The sequence below is a fragment of the Buteo buteo genome, chromosome 11 (assembly GCF_964188355.1).
Source record: "Buteo buteo chromosome 11, bButBut1.hap1.1, whole genome shotgun sequence".
NCBI lineage: Eukaryota > Metazoa > Chordata > Aves > Accipitriformes > Accipitridae > Buteo > Buteo buteo.
In genome coordinates, this window is record NC_134181.1 from 10,676,928 (window position 1) to 10,695,767 (window position 18,840).

An 18,840-nucleotide genomic window follows, 5' to 3' on the forward strand; every position below is an offset into this window, starting at 1 on the left:
GATTTCAAACCCACTTGATATATTTGCTAATCAGATCTTTGCTATGCTTGCTCTCTATTAAAACTGAAATCTAGTCATTTGGCTAGATTTTCAGAGAAGAATCAGGTCATGATTAAAATCTTCCAGGCGTGGAGCTCATTTTGTATCATATTATTTTAAACAAAACAAAATAGTTATCTCTTACTGTTTTGAAGCATATGTAAAGCAAATAAAATCTATGCATCCATCCCTAATTCTGATATTGCTATGCATTAAGAAACTTACTGTTCGCCAGTGGTTTTCTTTGCTGTGATATTCCCTGTGAATTCCGAAGGCATGTACATAGGACCTTTCTCTCATTTGCAGAGCTGTGTTTATGAATAAGAGATAATTGCTGTATTTTTAAAACTATGATACTAGTAGAGAGTAAATTCCCTAATGACCCTGATCCTTTTTCAAAAAAATGTGCCTAACACTGCTGAAATGGTTATTTATTTATTTTTATTATGACTTTGTTTATAGTAAGCCCTGTGTCTTTCAAATCTTTGGCTACAGTAGAACGGATCGCACTAGTCAATAGTCTGAAAGTTTCTCTGGTGACATTACGCAGATGAGAGTGTAGAACCCTCTGTAAAAACGCCAAAACCAATGCAACATTGCTGCCCTTTTACAGTTATGTTACAAAAACAAAAAGGGATTTCAATTTCATTTTTACTTCAATATCTGTGTGGTTTTCCAACCACCTGACATAAAAGTAGGCGTACTCAGTTATCTTCACTTCCTTTTCTGGAGTGCGAGTTAATTTTTTTTTTTTTTTTCCTGTCAGGCTTTTGGAGGCATTCTAGTGTCATTTTCAGTGAATGCTAGTAATAAATATTTCTACCTTATTCACCTGCCAACTCATCTTTTATTCATCCTGCTGATGAAAACAATCTCCTGTGAAACTTCTGTTGCTGAAAGAGTTCAAAAACTTTCCAGTTATGGATGTAATGGATATCTTTTCAGCTTAGTGTAAGAATTTTCTATTACTTTGTTACACATTTTTGAAGAAGTTAGGAATTGAAAAGTTCTGATGTTTAATTAGAGCAACAGAAAGAATGCAACCCAGTAAATGTAGCAACAGGTGAACCTGCACTTACGTTACATTCTTATTGCAAAATGCTGATGTGGTACCAAAGTGAAAACTGGCTGTCCTTATATTTCCTCAAAACTTCAGAGGTGTGGATTCGTGCAGTGGTACCTAAAGTCCTTATTCCGCAGACACTGGTGCACTTGCATTATGGCAGTGGTACCAAACATGCAAGAGAATGGTTACTTGTAAAATTTTGTGTCTTGGGAACTGGAGCTGAGAATAAATTAATTGGCAATGTGTATTGATGGAAAAAAGGAAGCACCCACAATACTCACTCTCGTCTTTCCATGTAGGGTATGAGCGTGCTTATGTAGGAATTTGGGGAGATACCACTGAATGAAATCCAGCTAAGTGATAATTCTTTTTTCTTACTTGAGTGGAAATTGCTGATTTATGCAAGCTATTGATGGCATGATCTCAGCTTAATTGTTGGTACCTCTTTATTAAAAACTAGCAAATAACTTAGCTGTAATCAAACAGCTTTCTTCAAGTTGTATTTCGCAAATATGTTTTGTAAAAACTGTAAAATGTTGTAGGAACCTACATATCTAGTTAAAAATGTAACAAAATTACTAAATACATTTGAAACAGGTTGTAGTATTCACCAGACCAACTGATTTATGCAGCTTTATGTATCTTATATATGTGTATCTAAAAACCATCATTTGGTCTACAGATGAAAAGCAAGAACTGTAGGCAAGCTAGTATCCTAGACAGTCATGAGTACAAGCATCTTGCTACTTTAAATATATTTTTGTGATACAAAAATGTGATTTTTATGCTCTGTGAAGAGAAAAGAGAGGTATGAATGTGCGTCCATTTAAACTTTTTTTATCTAAAGAGGTTTTCTATACTTAACTAGATGAAATTCTGATTGCTTCAAGAGCTTTCCCATGAACTTAATTAGAGGCATGATTGCATGTTTCTGACATGTTCCTTAGGAACATGTCAAAATCTGGCTCTGATTTTCAAGATGGTGTTGAATTAAAACAAAACATGCCAATGATGTAGGCATTGCCTCTGAAGTCAGATCACTTGAAGCACTGGTCAATAGGATCATTATCCTCTGAGCCATAGAAGTGGATGAAACCGGTAGAGTAGAAAGTAAGCAAATGTCCACCTCTAAAAAACTATGGGATTTTTGATTCCCTGGCCTGGAGTAGAAAATGCAGTGTTGTGCTCTCCCCTGAGATCACATAAGATTTCACTGCCATAACATCTTGTGACTCGGTCCTGAGCCCAGTGACCTCTCCTTGAAAAACTTAGAAGGAATAAGAATGTGAAACCCCTGGATGTGTACATTCTAACTGCAAACGAGGCGTAGTTTTAGACATGCAATACCCATGACTCTGATGATTACAGATCTATATTCTTATGGCCGTGCAGGATTGGCTATTGGCTGACAGAGTGTATTTTTGTTTATTGCTGACCCGTTTTTGAACTTTGGTCTTTTTTTGTTGTAGCAGAAATAGGTTAGATCAATAACCTATTAATAACCTATTCAAGCCCAAAGTTCTATTCATCCTCACTCTCCAAACAAGAGGTATTTCCATTGCTTATTATTATGTGCCACTTCCATTTCAACCCTGAACTCATAAATCATAAATGAGCTTGAAGTATTAATTTCCCTCTTTCAGCGCTACCTTTATCTAGTATATGCTGACATGGCTCATTATAACTTATTTTTGAGCACAGTCAGACCTTGTTTTCTGAACAGATGAATTCATTGTTGGAAAGGACTCTATAAATAGAATTTAGGGGCCACCAAAATGAGAAATTCTAGCTCATTAGGATCTTACCTGGAACAATGTGATCTGATATACAGAAGTTTTGAGCTGATGAAATGAAAGCAAAAACTTAGCTAATTGGTTCTAAACCTTTAAATTACAAATGAGCTATTTTTGTATTACTCTTAAGGGTGATAGAAACCATCTGGAAAAGAGATTCAAGGCAGCATATATTGGAAGGAGAGAAAGGAGAAAAAACCTAATGTAGTTTAATATTAAGGAAAATAAATGAAGTGTATACAGTGGGATAAACAAATGATTTCTGGTACCTTCTGGTATTCTGAGCTGTCTTCTTCAGGTGAGGCTGGCATAAAATTAAAATCTTGTTAATCTCTGCCTATCTTCCTCATATGTAAGAGGCAGATAGATATGTCTTCTCTAGCAACACTTGGTGCTGAAGTGCTGAAGTAAATTTATGGATATGTGACTCTATTTCAATATCTCAAGTAGAATTGCTAATGGAAAATGCATGAATCCTCTAAACTATCTAGTCTCATGGAAGACTAAAGGCTTACTGCATCAGCCCAGAAATATGTCCTCTAGGAACACTGTGAATAACTGTGTGTATGTTCTGCTCTGAATAAGTGTCTGGCACACAGTGCTTCCCAAAAGTTGAAACTCTGGTGTTGGGGCATGCATGAAGACTTCTTCCCTTACTGGCAGGCTTCAAACATGGTTGGATGCCGAACTAAGTCGGTTAGTTTTATTATTGCGAAATAGTATCCTAACTAATGTCTTTACTTCCTCTTCCCTTACTGAGAAACAAAGCATGCTGTGCAGGGTGAAGACCCTATAATCTTGAGACACAGTAAGTAACTGAGGAGGAGCTGTAGACCATTTTTCTAGGATATATATATTTGCTATTTAAGAATTACATTACCTCACTGTTTTCTACTGTCCTCCTAGGACATCTTAACTTTAGCTTTTCACTGCATACTGAAACCAGGTGAGTCCATGTGTTGCCACTAGAACCAACAGTTTACAGAAGAAACTGATGACATTGTTTTCTTTATAACTTATATATTTAAAATTATTGTGCTTTAAGTAAGTCGCCTGTGAAATATGAGTGAGATAAAACACATGCAGGTATGGGATGGGATCTCTGAGTGGCAGCAGACTTTATAGCTTTGGTAAATAAAAAGTCAGGGAAAACCAGCTGTTAACCATTTGTGACTGTTACGGAAGTGTGCAGCTTGGAGACCCTTGTCACGGTTGTCCTGCTGTCCCCTATATGCAATGTCCAAGAAATTACGTATACTGTAAATACCTAAAAAGGAAAAAAAGATAGAAAGGGAACTAGTGAAAAAGTGAGAAAATTTGCTGAGATCAGATCATCTTAGGAGCAGATAAAATCTGGGAATCCTGATAAGTGTGCTGTCCCCTGGTGCTAGCTCACAGCTCTTAGCTCAGACTCCGTCACACAGCATAGACACACAGGCCTTATGGAAGTCCCACTTCCTCTTCCTGAGTATGGAATAATGAAATGTCTTTGACACCAGTTGTTGTCTTGTTCATATCCAGAACTGCAAAATTAATCTAGTTATACCAAGAACTGGATCTTTTGAGAAGACCATTTAAAGAGATACTTTTAACTTTGAAAAATGTATTGACTACAAATCTTTTTTTGAAATAAAACATCTAACATTTGTATCTGAAAGATCAAGAAGACTTTGCTGTGTTTACAGTACTGCATTAAGAAAAGAAGCAGTGATAATGGCAAGACAGGTAGTTAATTTTCCCAGCTGGTTTTCTTCACGTCTTTTGGGTGATCAGGGTGATTGCTGGACTTACAGAAAGAACTGCAAAAGCTTTTGTAAGACTCACTCATACAAACCTAACAGGAAGGACATACGAAGTATCTGAAATTACAGTTGGGGTTTGTGTTTGTGACTTGACAAGCTGCCTTTTCTTACACAGTGCAGATTATTTTTAGAGAAACATGAAGCATTGTCAGTCTCAGTATTCACAGCCTGCATAGCTTGTAGGATTTAAAGAAATATGGGGTGCTCTCTCATCAGCAATTTAAATACATGACCCGTCTCAGTGATGCTGTAGAGCATGCAGTACAATACAGAGGTACCTGAGCTAACTGCGGACCTAGATAGTAGTAATTTGGCACTTTGATGGATTAATTTTCCTCACTAAAAGAGGACAATTTGCTTGGATACTTTTCTTGTGCTTGTCATTTCTATTGTTAATACGTGTAACTTCAAAGTGATGTCTGTCCTTCCTCCTGTGTTTTTTGACACGTATTTTAAAAATAATTCTTTCACTTCCCTAAAACAGGACATTTCTGGTGTAGCTGTGTAGATATGTTTCTTTGACTAAAGCATTTTGTGGCAAAATTAGAGCTATTAAAATAGGTAACTAGTGTATTCAGAAGTCAGAAGAAGGAAAACTAAGGCTCAAAGATCACTGTATCCTCCTTTAAATTGTGCTTTATTACAATTTTCTGTCCCTTCTCCAAAAACTAAAAAAAAAACCAACACCCAAGCTCCATGAAAGCAAATTCTATCCTCTCAAAAACAAGCAAGTATGAATGGGCAGTCTATCTGAGCAGATGTTTTAGTGTTTGTGAAGCTCAGACGACTTGGAGACTGTAGCAAACCCCTGCATACACAGTTCAAAACTACCATGCTCACATTCAGCTAACTTGCTGTGTATGTAGTATCCAAGCTGAAAGCACAAACTGACTTGTTAAAATCTATTTCAATTTTAGATTAAATTAATGATCTTAATTACACTAGGGGTAGTGTAAGCCAGGAATGATTAAGGAAAACAAAGTTAGAAAAAATCATGTGGTGACCTAAAAAATAAATTTGCTGTGCTCATTTAAAAATTGCTGAAGTATTTCTTTCATGCTTGCCTTTTGCCTTTGGTCTCTGTGGATTTGTAAACCTTATGTTCTTTCTTGTAAAGGATGTGTTGATTTATATCGTATACAATGCTTATGAAAGCATGAGGTTAAAAATAATGTATTGCCTACATTTTTTTAGGCATATGCACTAGATACTAATTTTGCTGTGACTTGTGTTTATGTGAGGAAAGAATGTATTTGATACAGTGGGAAAAAACCAATCATAAAGCACAGAACATTAGCAAGCAATACTAAATTGGGATTATTCAATATGAAAGTCTTAATGGTGTACCTTGCCTTCTTATGTTAGTGGATTAAATATAGTAATACACATCTTTAAAACGTATATACTGTGCTCATGGTCACTGTCTCCAATCAAAGTTGCCAATCACCATTACTTCACTAAATAGTTTGATCTACAGATGTTGACCTGCCTTATTAGTCATCAGCAGCCAATATAGTATGTTATCATCTGACTCATACTGCATTTAATTGGATACTGATGGATGAGTTAATTGTTCCAGGTAAAATAAGAAACTGCTTACAAATATTTTTGTGTTAAACTAGGCCCTTTTGCTTTGTGAAAAAGCCTTGTTAATAGGTAGGGTATTGTACAGTCTAGATGAGAGCACAGTACTTTCCCAATTTACTACAGGAAGGACTGTGTCCTTGCAAGTTGGCTCATTTCACAGCCAAACAACTGTGGTGTACATCAGACAAATATCAAGGTTAGCTTGCTGAACCAAAACTCCAGTTATTTCTTAACCATCTCTGGTCATGCAATTGTTAATACAGACAAGCTAAGGAGCCAATTTTAAGAAGCTGTTACATTTCATAGTCTTAAATCTTTTAAAGATGAAGATTCACAACCTTTATTCATTAGTGGGCATCTGATTCATTGCTGCTTACAGTGGAAATAGACTTTTATATTGCAGTATAAATGTTCATATTGCTTTATAAAAAATGTGCAATTATTTCTACTATTGATGTCTATTTGGAGGATTTATAGCTTGTCTGTAAAACCTATAACCTGCCAAGCTACAGCATTAGAGCAATCTCTATCTGGAAGTGATTTAAAGTGGTCATTTTTAATTATGAAAAGGTTTTTCTTTAGAAAAAAGTTTCAAAGCATTCACAGCTTTTTCAGTAGCATATAGAACTCTAATTTTCATTTTAAAATGAAAATATCAATAATTTTCTGTTGGTTTAGCTAAACTGAAATGTTTTATACACATTTCAGTCACACACTGATTTTCACAGGATAAAAATTGGAAAGTTTGGAGGTAATCAACGAAATATTACAGAGAAATAAACCTTGCTTCCCCCCCCCCCCCTCACAGAAAGGATGAAAAACTTTAAGTTTCAATGAAAAGGCAATTCAGAACTTCCATCAGCACATTTTAAAGTTAAATGGTTTATTCAGGAACAGCTTAAATGAAATGAAGTATTAATTTTTAAAGTTTCACTTTCTATAACTTGAGCAGACCGATTCAGATTGAATCATGACAATACAGTACTATTAGTCTTTAAGGCCACGTTTGTTTCTTCTTACCTTGTGAAAAACTTGATACTTGTGCCATAACTGGATTTGAAACATGCTGCTTCCTGCACAGTAGAAATTTGGATCATTCCTTAGTGAAAGCTTGCTCGTTTCAAATCCCTTTACAAATGGTCACTAGCTAGAGGCTGACTTGTATTAGCAATGGTATGGTGAGGTGTTTTGTGGGTTTTTGTTTTGGGGTGGTTTTTTTTTTTGTTTTGCTTTGGTTTGCGTTTTTTTGTTTTTCGATTTTGGGGTTTTTTTTTAAGTGTTAGTGCACATCTTACTAAATTGCCTGGGAATTCCAGGGGTCTAGCACACTGCTGGGAGAGCTGAGCTGACTAATGGCACCAAATCGTGAGTGTTCTTTGGCATCTCAAGATTAAAGAAACTGACTCATTTGGGGATACTTTTATTCATAATAAGAAAAATAATAGTAAAAGCAAATCTGACATTTAGCATTTATTATTCCCATAATCTGGTCCAAAATGCTTTGTTTGGCTTTCAGATAGTCTTTGGCAAGCAGTAACTATTAGTTCTCCCTTACCGAACATGTCTGTTTCAGAGACTGAGAATGCTGAGACAGGATGTTAGAAACTTTGCAAAAGTTATTGTGTGTTTTGAGCTGATGGACTTTATGCCAATGATACTGTAAAGTAGTTATCTGAAAACAGATTTGTCCTGGTCACTAGGCCAGAAAGCTTTCCTTGTTATGAAATGATTGTTAGAAATTACTGTTCCTTCTTAGTTGCAACATGTGTAGGGAGTGGGTGAAAACATCATGTTAAAACCTGGAGTTTTTACAGGTAAAAGTAAATCCATGATAAGCTTTCAGATACCCTGTCTTCAAGATCTATTTCCATCCAAAGGCCATACAGTCAAGCTTAAGATGATGCTAACTGTAAACTTCAAGAAAATGGAGAAGTCTAAGCCAAATGATTCTTTGTTGTACCTATGTGATTCTGATCTCACTTTTCAAATATAAAACCTCTGTTCTTATACCACTGAGTATCTGAAGATGACTTCAACTAGCTGAGTAAAGTCCACTTGAATCAGGTAAGGATTGATGGTCTCCAGCATTATGGTTGGTGTGGAAGCTTTTTATCTCTGTCACCTTCCATAGGTTCTCTCTGAAACTTCCATCTCTGGCATTCAATCCTCATGTCCATAAACATTTGGGACACTTGATTTTCACAATGTATTTTTTACAATTCTGATGACAACTCTATTTCACATGTTTCTTTTTACTCTTCAGGGCTTGTTATTTCTTTCCCATGATTATCATTCAAGCTTCTTCAAGAAGCTCATTCAATGTGAAAGCATTTCTTTGGTTGTAAAAGCACAAAACGGGGAGCAAAACTTTTCCATGAGTTATGTTCAGGAGATATGACTGACTAAAGTTATATTTGTGTGAACAGAAATCAGCTGAAGACCTCTGAACATTGAAAATACTACTGACGCTCTTCACAGTGTTCTCCTGCTATTGCTGGAACCCTGACTGAAATATGGCATTTTCCAACTTTGCAGAGTTCCCACTAGTTTAACAATAACTATGAAAATGTAGCCTATGTTAGTCTATGTACTTCTAACTTTATTTGCTTTTCCCACAATCCTCTATGCATTTTTTTTTTTAATATAAATGCAGCTGATTAAGATGTTTTATCTTTCGTTATTGTCTTCTGAAATAGTAATTTCTGTCAAGATGAAAGTATTAGGAAGGTGGGAAAGAAAACAGGCTCATATCTGTTTATATGTATAAATATACTTTAAGATATCTTTTACTGTTGTATTTCTTTCAATTGGGGAAAAATGCTCTCTTTTGGCACAGTTTTCTATGAGGACTGTGAATTGTTTACAGACAAAGTTAGAGAGCAACTGCATCAGTGAATGAAACATGACTGCTTTTTACCACAGTTTAGACTGGGCAAAAAGAACGGCTTTTATGTTTGTGTCTAGCTGGGAGATACACAATGTGAAGATCCCTAATTTTAATTTGTATTTCTTGAAATGCCTTGGCAGTATGCATAGCTTTGCTCTGATACTCTAGTATCAGACACTACTTATCAACTGCTTTATTTCTGTATTCTTTTATGTAGCGTTTTACCTCCTTAGAGGGAGCACAACAGGATTTATGAGATAATCTTATCTTTTACAAGGCATTGGAAATGGCAAAGTAATAAGATGTACTAATACTACCTTGAACCTAATGTACAAAGGATTTTAAACCTTAATTCTATGATAGGTTTTATTTCGTTCTCATTATATTTAACTCAAAACTCAGTTTCAAGCCAACAGTTGTCCAGAAAAGGACAGGGAGATGGAACAAATAGAACACAATTTGTTTACAGTTCAGAAGGCATGTTTTCAGTTAAAAACACAAGTGGATGCATATGAACTTGTATTAATATGTACTTCTCAAATAACTACACTGTACTGCTTGCTCTGCCTGAGCAATTATGCTTGGTGCTTTGGGCTTGCCAGGGGAACAGGGATATAGTCTAAGCCAAGGACACATATTTAAGCATTTGACTTGCTTGCTTGCTAGTAAGGCCTTTTGTATGGTATCCAAGACTACCTCTGTTTTACTGGTGAACTGAGGAATATTTTCTGTGGCTGCTATTTTGAGTTTACTTGCACATCTTTCTGAAAAGACCAATGATGACATGCTTTGTAACACTTCAGAAATCTCTATTGCTAATGGCTATATATCCATGTCACTTGGAAATTTTCTTTCCTGTAGCTGTGCCTAAGTATTTGTATTCTGGAAGTGGAGGGACTCTTTGCATGGAAAAGTACCAGTTAAAGTTCTATCCACTTCAGACAACAGTAGAAAGATATATTTGTCAATGAACAATTTTCATACAGTTTTTCTTGCAAATGTTTTCAAAATTGTGACTGAAAATTACTGAGCTAGTAAGATAGTATGAAACCTAGAATGCCTCTGACTGGAATGCATGTTTTCATTTCAGTGTGAATTTCCTGTTACCTATATTTGTATTGACTTCACTTTTTGAAGAGAAGAGCCAAATTCTCTGCTGCCATAAATGTATGAAATTCTTCTCAAGTCTATAAACCATCTTACAGAAGGGCACCTGGCCCTCTTAAAGCAAGGATAACTTGAATAGGCTTTACGGCTACTACAGACTATTTTTTGGAAATAATTTCACAGAAAAAGTTTCCCATGTTTTTGAAAAACAAGAAGATATTTTTCAATCTCCGGTCTTGGAGACTGAAGGGTTTTTTTTGATCTATGGATATGCTAAAATTATCTCCTTCTGAGTATAAAAGTAGTAGTGCTTCAGTACTCTGCTGAAACTATTAACCAAGCTTCCCAAAGAGTTCTTAAAGTCTTAAATAGATCAAGTCATATCCACAGTACGAGACAGCACTTGTCATACCAAGTTTTAAGGTAGCTAATACTTGGGCTATGGGATTTGTCCAAACAGGATTCTGGTTCCAGAGTTAGTTTATGCACAGCAAGTTGTGCCATCCCTACAGTAGCAGCAAAGCTATGTCTTGCATTACAACGCCATATTGTTGTGTTCTAATATAGAGGCACATTTATGACTAATCATACCCCAAATTTGTCTGGTAGACAACAAGCATTGCGATTACTTCTACACATGGAAATGGGGTACTAGTGAGACTGATTCTCCAGAGAGAGCAGTGTTGGCACTGGATGTATAAAAACACACAAGCAGTTTATTCAGGTGGTGAAAAACAAGTTACAGAAGCAGCATTCAGCTGTGTCTCCTTGGGCCATCTCTGTGGCTCACTGCAAGAACGGAGTCAAGCTATAACCCAAACACTGGGGTGGAAAAAGGGTAGAAGTAGTAGCAGTTAAAATTTAATCAGGCTTTCAAAATTTGGCTAGAATGCTCAAGCAACTGGTCTAAAGAGAAATAGAACAATTCTGGTTTAGTAATGTGACTGCATATGAAAGCAAAGTAGGTAGCTCATTTCACCACAATCTAAATGAAATGCAATATCATAATTTATTTATCTATTTTGGCTAACGTTTTGTGTCTGATCTGCATTTAATAGGCTGACAGCCTATGTTTCAAGAAATGCGTTTTAGAAGCAAGAATGTATTCTTTCTTACAGTTCCACTTAGGCAAAAGACAGATCCTCATTAGTCACCTTACACTTTTTTTTCCCAAGTATATGTAGGAAACAGAAGAGTTGAACTAAATACAAGAAGGAACCATGTCAATTGTGGGTAGAATTTCTAGTCTCTGTGTTAATCAAAGGAAGAAGGTCTCACTGTCTGGGAATAAAGGCATCTTTCCAGATTTTTGCTTTAGGAAAAAACCAGGTTGCTTTGCTGATGCCTCACAACTCGGAGCACGTGGGCAAGACAGCTTGTTTGAAATATGATGCTGAGCATTGTCTGCTTTATGGTAAAAATATCACAGCTCTTCCAGAAAAGAGGCAGTAAATCCACTGTTGAAATCTGGAGTTAAGAGGAGCAGAGGTACAGTATTCAGAGATACTTGTCTTCAGGAAAAGGTAAAAATGTTATGGTTTTGTGCCCCTTGCTATGAGTGGATAGGCCTTCACCTGCAGGACTTCTCTTGATTTCCAGCAAGGGAAAACAAGGAAGAAGCCTTAATGAGAACTTGTACCAAAAATGTGTTTTCAGTGCATCTATTTTTTAGTACAGATTCTTTAGCCTTTTATAGTTCTGACTATGGAAATACTTTAAACTAGGTAAATTTACTGTGATTCCAATCCTTATCCTGTGCATTCAGAGATTTGCTAATCTACACTGTGTTCACATCTGCTGAAAAGTCTATTTATGTCTGTTTCTGGAAAGGGAGGGTTATTCCTCTGTGAGCTAAGAAAAGGTGAACACACATGACTCTGTCAGTCTAGAGAAACCCCCCAGCTCTGTCTGACAGCTGGTACACGTATTACACAGATGACTAGAACTATTCAGTTCTCGGTAAACCGCCTACTGACTACTTATCTGCCTCTTGCTTGCCAAATGTTAATTACACAAATGTCTGTGTCTCTGTCAAGTGTATACGTTGGGATTGTGGAGCATTTGACTCAATGCTAGATGTGTAATTTATCAGTCATCTGGCCTGCTGTCAGCAGAGTCCTCACTTCCACCTAGCACATCAAACTGGGGATGAGAAAAGCCTCCCTAAAGATTATGTGCTTGACAATTTGTATGGGATGTACTCAATGATGCTCACATTTGACACCAAGTTTTTAAAGAAATCTTGGAAATAAACTGATAACATCTATGTGTAAAAATAAGTCTAATATTGCTCTATGGTCTTTATAATTGATAGTTGTTTTGATTCTTCCCCTTTAAAGGCTAAATTACAAGGGGATTTCAGACATTAATTATGAGTTGTCTGTAGCTTGCATAATGGCATTCACCTTTTTTGACATTATTTCAGGCTAAAATGAAGAGAATTCAGAATTACCCCCCTCTACCTGGCAACCTGCTGTTGACTGTGGGTTGTGTGCATTGTTCCAAGTATTCTTATTGCTTGTCTGACTGAGACTGAGAAATGTAATCATAAACCTTATGTATTTAAGATACAGAAATAGTGTTCCCAGTTAAAAACATAAAACCAAGCCAGTAGAAAAAGAATCGTGGTTTTGACCTGTTGTATGGGGATCAGTCTGGAGAAATTCTTATGCCATTGGGGTCACTGAATCCACACAAGTGTAATGTATTTGGAGACTTAGCTTGGGTATTTATAATGTATCAGAAAGTTTTCCACAGCAGGTTATAACTATCATCCTTTAAAGTGAGTATGTAAGCTGATAAGTCAATAGTAAGACGAGTAGTAGTCTGAACCAGAGTTTGTTTACAAAGTGAATTACTGCACATTAATGGTATGAATTGTCTGCTAGCTACTTTGCAGTAGCTCTATTTGTCTTCTTAAGACAGTTCTTTAATGAAAAGTGGTGCGCAGTGGAATGCAATGCCATTCACTGAACAATATATATAGCTAGCTACAGCATGGCACTGAAGAGTGACCAGCTTTGACTCCAAAGACAGCAAATAGTTACTGGGGTGCAATGTTGTTTTTTAGTTAAAAAACCTGTTGGTGGGACCTTTTGTACAGTGCTGTGATGATATGACTGTTTTGCTTTGGTTCTGGTCACAGCTTGCTGAAGGAGATCTGCACCATCTTTCGTTTTAAGGAGAAGGCATGCCTTCAGCTTGGAGCATCTTTGTGCATGTGGACTGGTTTTCTTTTTGAAGTGTTTGCGCACAGGAGGTAGTGCAAAATAGGTAATAAGTAGTATTTCCTTACCCTGGCTTAATGGTCGTGATGTAGACAAGCCTGTTAGTCACTCCTCAGCAAAGATTGTCTTCCCTAGAAGAGTTTAGCAAAAGAGGTTTCTTCTTCTTTAGTTTTCTAACTTTCAGGTTTTATAATATTAATAAAAATGAGAGAAATCTGGTGTATGATAATGCAGCTCTTCTCTGATAATAGCTGCATCTCTCTTAAGCTTTGATACTTAGCAGTATTTTAGTATGTTTTCTGTCAAGCGTCAGAATTAAACATCACTGCTGAATTTCTAAGGTAAAGGAAGGGAAATTTCTCCTACCCAAAACAGTTCATTGTTTTACTGTATATTTCTTTGTTACCTGTAATCTTGTTGACAGTGTAGTTATGACTCTCTATTAATTTTAGTTGAGCCTGTTTTCTGTTGTTTTCCCAAATAAAGAAGTTCTGGCAGATATAGTACAACAAGATACATACTCTTCCATGGGCTGTTCCCTGTAGTCAGACCTGACTCTGGAAACCTGAAGAAGGCAAAGAAGAAATCTGCTAAAGCATAGGGATATACATACATAGATATATGCATATACATTGTATATCAGCTTTTAGAAACAAACCTCACTTTTCTCACTTAACCAAAAAGCATAGTAACTTTTTGAACCTTTTGTTTTCCTTTGTTCTCTTCATTTTAGTGATTAAAGGAAAAGCTTTCCATGGGAGGTTATAGTCTCTCTTTCAGCATTTGAAATGGTCAAATGCTAAAGGAGAGGGAAATTATGTACAGGGAGAAGAACAATTTACTAGTTGGATTAACAACCATGAATAAATTCCTTAGCATGCCTTAGGGGGAAAGTCTAAAGGACTCAATTTTTACTTAATGACCAGTGGATATTAACATTAGTGAACAGCTAAAATGGATAGGTATATGAAGCTCTGTATTCAGCTGTAGCAATTGCTGCCCAGGCTTTGAATCTAATCTGGTCAGATTTTCAATCCTTTCAAAGTAATTGTGAAATGAATTGCATTCAGTAGTCTTAAAAAGTATACCTTACCCTGCTAAAATAGGACAAGTTGGAATCATCCTACTTTCAGCCGTAAGCAGCCTTAATGCACTGGTATTTAGGACCATATTTATTTACAGAAGAAATAAGGCCCTATTCACAGACTTCTTGTGAAATTAACTTTTAAAATTATTTCAAATATTGGTAAAGTGTCCATAACACTGATTTTTTTTTTCCTTGTATTTTTATTACATAGAATGCCTGTTAAGTTATATTGATCAGAAAGGGAACACATACAAGAAACATCAATAAAAAAAAGCATTAAACTGAGACATGGGGATCTGTTCCAGTTTTTCTGGTGATAAGCCATGGATTTGTTTTTACTGTACTACTTTACCTTCCCACTATTTGTCTGTCCTGAATAATGTATAGGGACTGCTCTCTTTGTTCTATGTCTGTATGGTGCCAAGTACAAGGACTAGAGAGAGATTTGCTGAACTGCAGGCATTAAAGAATAGTAAACCAGTAACTAGCATTACAGATACTAAGTCTGAAAGCAAGTTGAAAGCAAATCTTCAGTCCCATGAACAGAAGTAGTGCTAAAATGAGACCTCATAAAACTAATCATTTCTGCCACAATTTGAAGAATTGTTTGTTGGAAAACATCAAGTTAGGCAACCAACAGCTTTCAATCACAAAAGAACTACTGTAACTCTATAGGCTGATGTGGGTCTTTGTCAGCTGAATTCATGGCCTCTAGCCTTGGAGATTTTCAAACCTTTCTGGGCAATCTGTTACTTTTCTTAACCACCCTTGTTATAAAGAATATTTTTCTTATGCCTTTCCGATGTTGCAACTTGTGACTACTGCTCTTTGCGCTTTTGTGCTGTCCCTTTGAGAACAGTCTGTTGCTGTCTTCTCTATAAGCCCCACCTTTAGGTAGCAGAAGACACCACTTAAATTCCCTTTTGGCCTTCTCTTCTCCAGGCTAAAGAAACCCCATTCCCTCACTCTCTTCTCACACACTACATGTTCAAGGCCTGACCATCCTTGTGGCTCTCCACTGTACTCTCTCCAGTGGAGAGAGCTGGGAGACCCAAAACTGGACACAGTGTTCCAGATGTGGCCCTTCACATAGCCTCTTCTTTCTTTTAAAGCTGTCCTTCCAGAGAGTCTACTTGTTTCTGTCTTCTGGTGTTATGTTTTCCTAGGTAAAAGTTGATTTGATAGTCTGGGCTAGTATTTAGTCAGCTACAAATTGTAGCGTTCCCTACATATCAAGGTACCACGCTTAGATCACTGGTCGGCCCGGACCAGGGAAAGAGACAGATAACACACACAGTGTGAGCGCCAACTTCCGCCTTTTATTGCGCAGTTAATTCCTTTTATACTAACAAGGGGAGGCGGGATTACAGGTACATCACAAGGCTGCGACTAACCCTCTAACTTTCCGTGACATCGCGAGATCTTCTGAACGCCGAACCCTACAACAAATGACACTGTCGTCATGAAAATGGTAATCCTTGTTTGAAAAAATCTTACTAGTGATATTAAGATTTATAAGGATGGGAAAATTAAATTACCTTCCAGATTCTTTATGTACTGTGATAAACTAGGTCTAATCCAGCAAGCATTTCTTAAGCTACAGAACATTTAGTAGCGATACACATTTCCTTGAGATTTGGCTCTGACTTCAACAGTAAATATCAGAAATATAATTCACCAGAATGTTGATAGCAATGACTAAATCAGGTGGTGCTGCCAAAATGTTACTATTCTGTTATCCAGTTGTCCTGAACTGATGTGAGGTAAAATAACAAGAGCTCTGCCTACACAGTAGCTTCTAGTGCTTTTTATGGCTGGTAGAGCTATACTAGAGGTAAACTATGACTTTAAAAAAAATATGTTTGAATAAGGACACCTTCAATCTGCACTATGAATGAATAGTGAACTTCTATCTGCCAGAGGGTGAATTCGGCATCTGCCATTAGTACCACATTCTCTTATTAAAATAAATAAGTAAATATATCCTCTACAGGTCATGAAATGAGGAAATACATTGAAGTCATCCTGTGGTTACATTTCACTTCTAGTTAATTCAGTTAAAAATTATTTTTTGTAGTTACATTAAATATCAAACTATCAGACATCTTAGAACTTCTTGAAGTGACAAGTCCTTAACACCCCAGCAACAATTTGGAAAACCTCATGTGATAGCAGTGTCTCCCTTTTCTAGGTCAGCTGTTTCTCTACTGAGTACAAATATCCAGTAGAATAAACATGTTTCCCTACCTTTAAGAAAAGCCACAAGTACTCGGACAGCACCTCAGCTGTGTGCAGAAGTAGTCATGTAGGCTAAAGATCATGAAAGTTTCTCCAAGCCTCTGTGCCAAAAATAGCAAACGTTTGGTATCTGAAATCAAAGGATTGCTATAAAAAGATGCCTCTAAGCCTGTGGAGTATCCATGTCATTCGTCAGGAGGGTTTATTTTTGGCATGAGTGTTGACACTGCCACTTACAATCAAGGCAGATAGAAAGTTACTGGACCGTGAGCTCCAGGAGCAATGTTGCACAAAGGGCACTGTGACTCTCACATGAGGAAAGCCAGGGAACATTACTGTCTGAGAGCTTTGTATCTCGGCAGAGAAATGATAATTATATAACACAGAAATAAATCATTCTCGGTGAGGTCTTCTAAGATTTGCATTTCCCAGAACAACTCAAAGGTCCTACGTGTGGTGACCCTTTCTGTAGGCTAGAAGGGCAAGACGCTGCGTTGTTTATCAGGCAGCAGTGGTTGTTTAAGTGTCAGAAGACATGTTCATTAACCAAGAGCAGAGTTTGAAGGCTCTCTGTTATCACAGCCTTTTTTGACCCCCATACTTGAACTCTGGTACAGTTGGGTTTTTTTGATAGTTGAAGTAGAAAGCTGTGTTTCCAAATAAAGTTTGTATCTGTCCACTTTTCTGGTCCTCAGTACCATTGTATTTGAGGGCTTTGCAATCTTACCCTCAAGAACCCCTGCAATTATTTTTCAGGCAGCAAACCGAGGCATAGACAAGCTAATTACTTGTTCAAGGTCACAGAAGAAATCTCTGATGGAGCAGGATGTGAAAGCAAGTTTCCTAAGTGTGGCTGTCCTCTGCAGGACTGCCAACTTCTGACAAAGGGTATCCTTTGGTAGAAGACTTTATTCGGACAGATAGGCTGAGTCAATTTATTTTGCTGGACTTCTGGAGTGCAGTTGTATCCAAATGCCGTCTTCTGGCCAGAACATGCTGCAAATGGCAAGATGCCATACCAGTGTGCTGGGGAAGAAGACATAACACTGAGAGAGCAGAGTGCAGGCTGGCAGCTCAGCCAGCTGTTCCCCCTGAGCACTGCTGCCTGCTGTAAAGTACGTGCTGCCTGACAGGATGTGCCTGGGTAGAAAAAGACTCTTGGTGACCCCTAGTCTCTAATTTGCACAGGTGTAGTATGAGGTAGGATCTAGGCCTTAGTCCTTTTCCTATTAATTGAAACTAATGAATTATTCAGCTTCAATTTCCAATTTCTTGCTGAGGCTGAGGAAGTTGGGTAGGCCTCAATGCACAGCAGACAGGCAAAAAACATCTGATGATGTCACAGCAAATATTTTGTACTGCAGATTAGCTGTATATATTTTGCTTTCAGGATACATAGTTGAATATAATATTCACTAAGTTTCATAACTTAGTTTTATACATATTCTTGGGTTCTCAGAGGGATCTGAATCTCCTCATTCATTTATTGAGGCTTTACCTAACTTTTGCAGATGGTAATAACTAACTCTGCTCCTGCTCTTCTTTTTTCCCTCTTACTAAGTTTTTTAAAAAAGACTCTTCCCTAAAATAAGGATTTCCCTGCTCACCATTCTTTTCTGATCCTCACAAGCACAGCAGATTACATATTTTCCATTGGGTACACTGTGATGTGTTATTTAATACAACTTTTTGGGACATATATTTTGGTTTGGCTTGGCAGCAGAATTTGAAGAGCCTCCTGCGATTACATAGATTGCCTGGGGGTTCTGCAAGGATCTTCAATGGTTGGTTGTGTTCAGTTTCCACCTCACTGTTTCTGGCAACATGCCTACCACACACAGACACTTTCTACAGGATAGAGTCTAAGGAAAATGTCAGAAAAATTACAAGAAACAAAGTGTGTGGGGGACTTCCCTCTTTCCCACAGATTATTAGAAGTAGAGACATCGCTCTCTGACCTCTGCAGGGTTCTGTTTCCATTTAGAGCCACACTTCTATCGCTTCTGT

The 18,840-nt window shown here is 37.1% G+C and overlaps 1 long non-coding RNA gene across 2 annotated transcripts; it reads right to left on the reverse strand.

Annotated features, from left to right (window-relative positions):
* Window positions 1-1,113: 1,113 nt before the first annotated feature.
* LOC142036641 (uncharacterized) lies at window positions 1,114-17,697 on the reverse strand. 2 transcript variants are annotated; one of them, XR_012652177.1, is made up of 4 exons: window positions 16,843-17,697; window positions 15,990-16,034; window positions 13,915-14,073; window positions 1,114-4,165 (listed from the first exon to the last, which is right to left on the reverse strand). It is a non-coding gene; the product is annotated as an uncharacterized LOC142036641 (long non-coding RNA). The 2 variants fall into 2 exon arrangements; XR_012652178.1 differs by lacking the exon at window positions 15,990-16,034 and having other exon boundaries at window positions 16,843-17,696.
* Window positions 17,698-18,840: the final 1,143 nt, after the last annotated feature.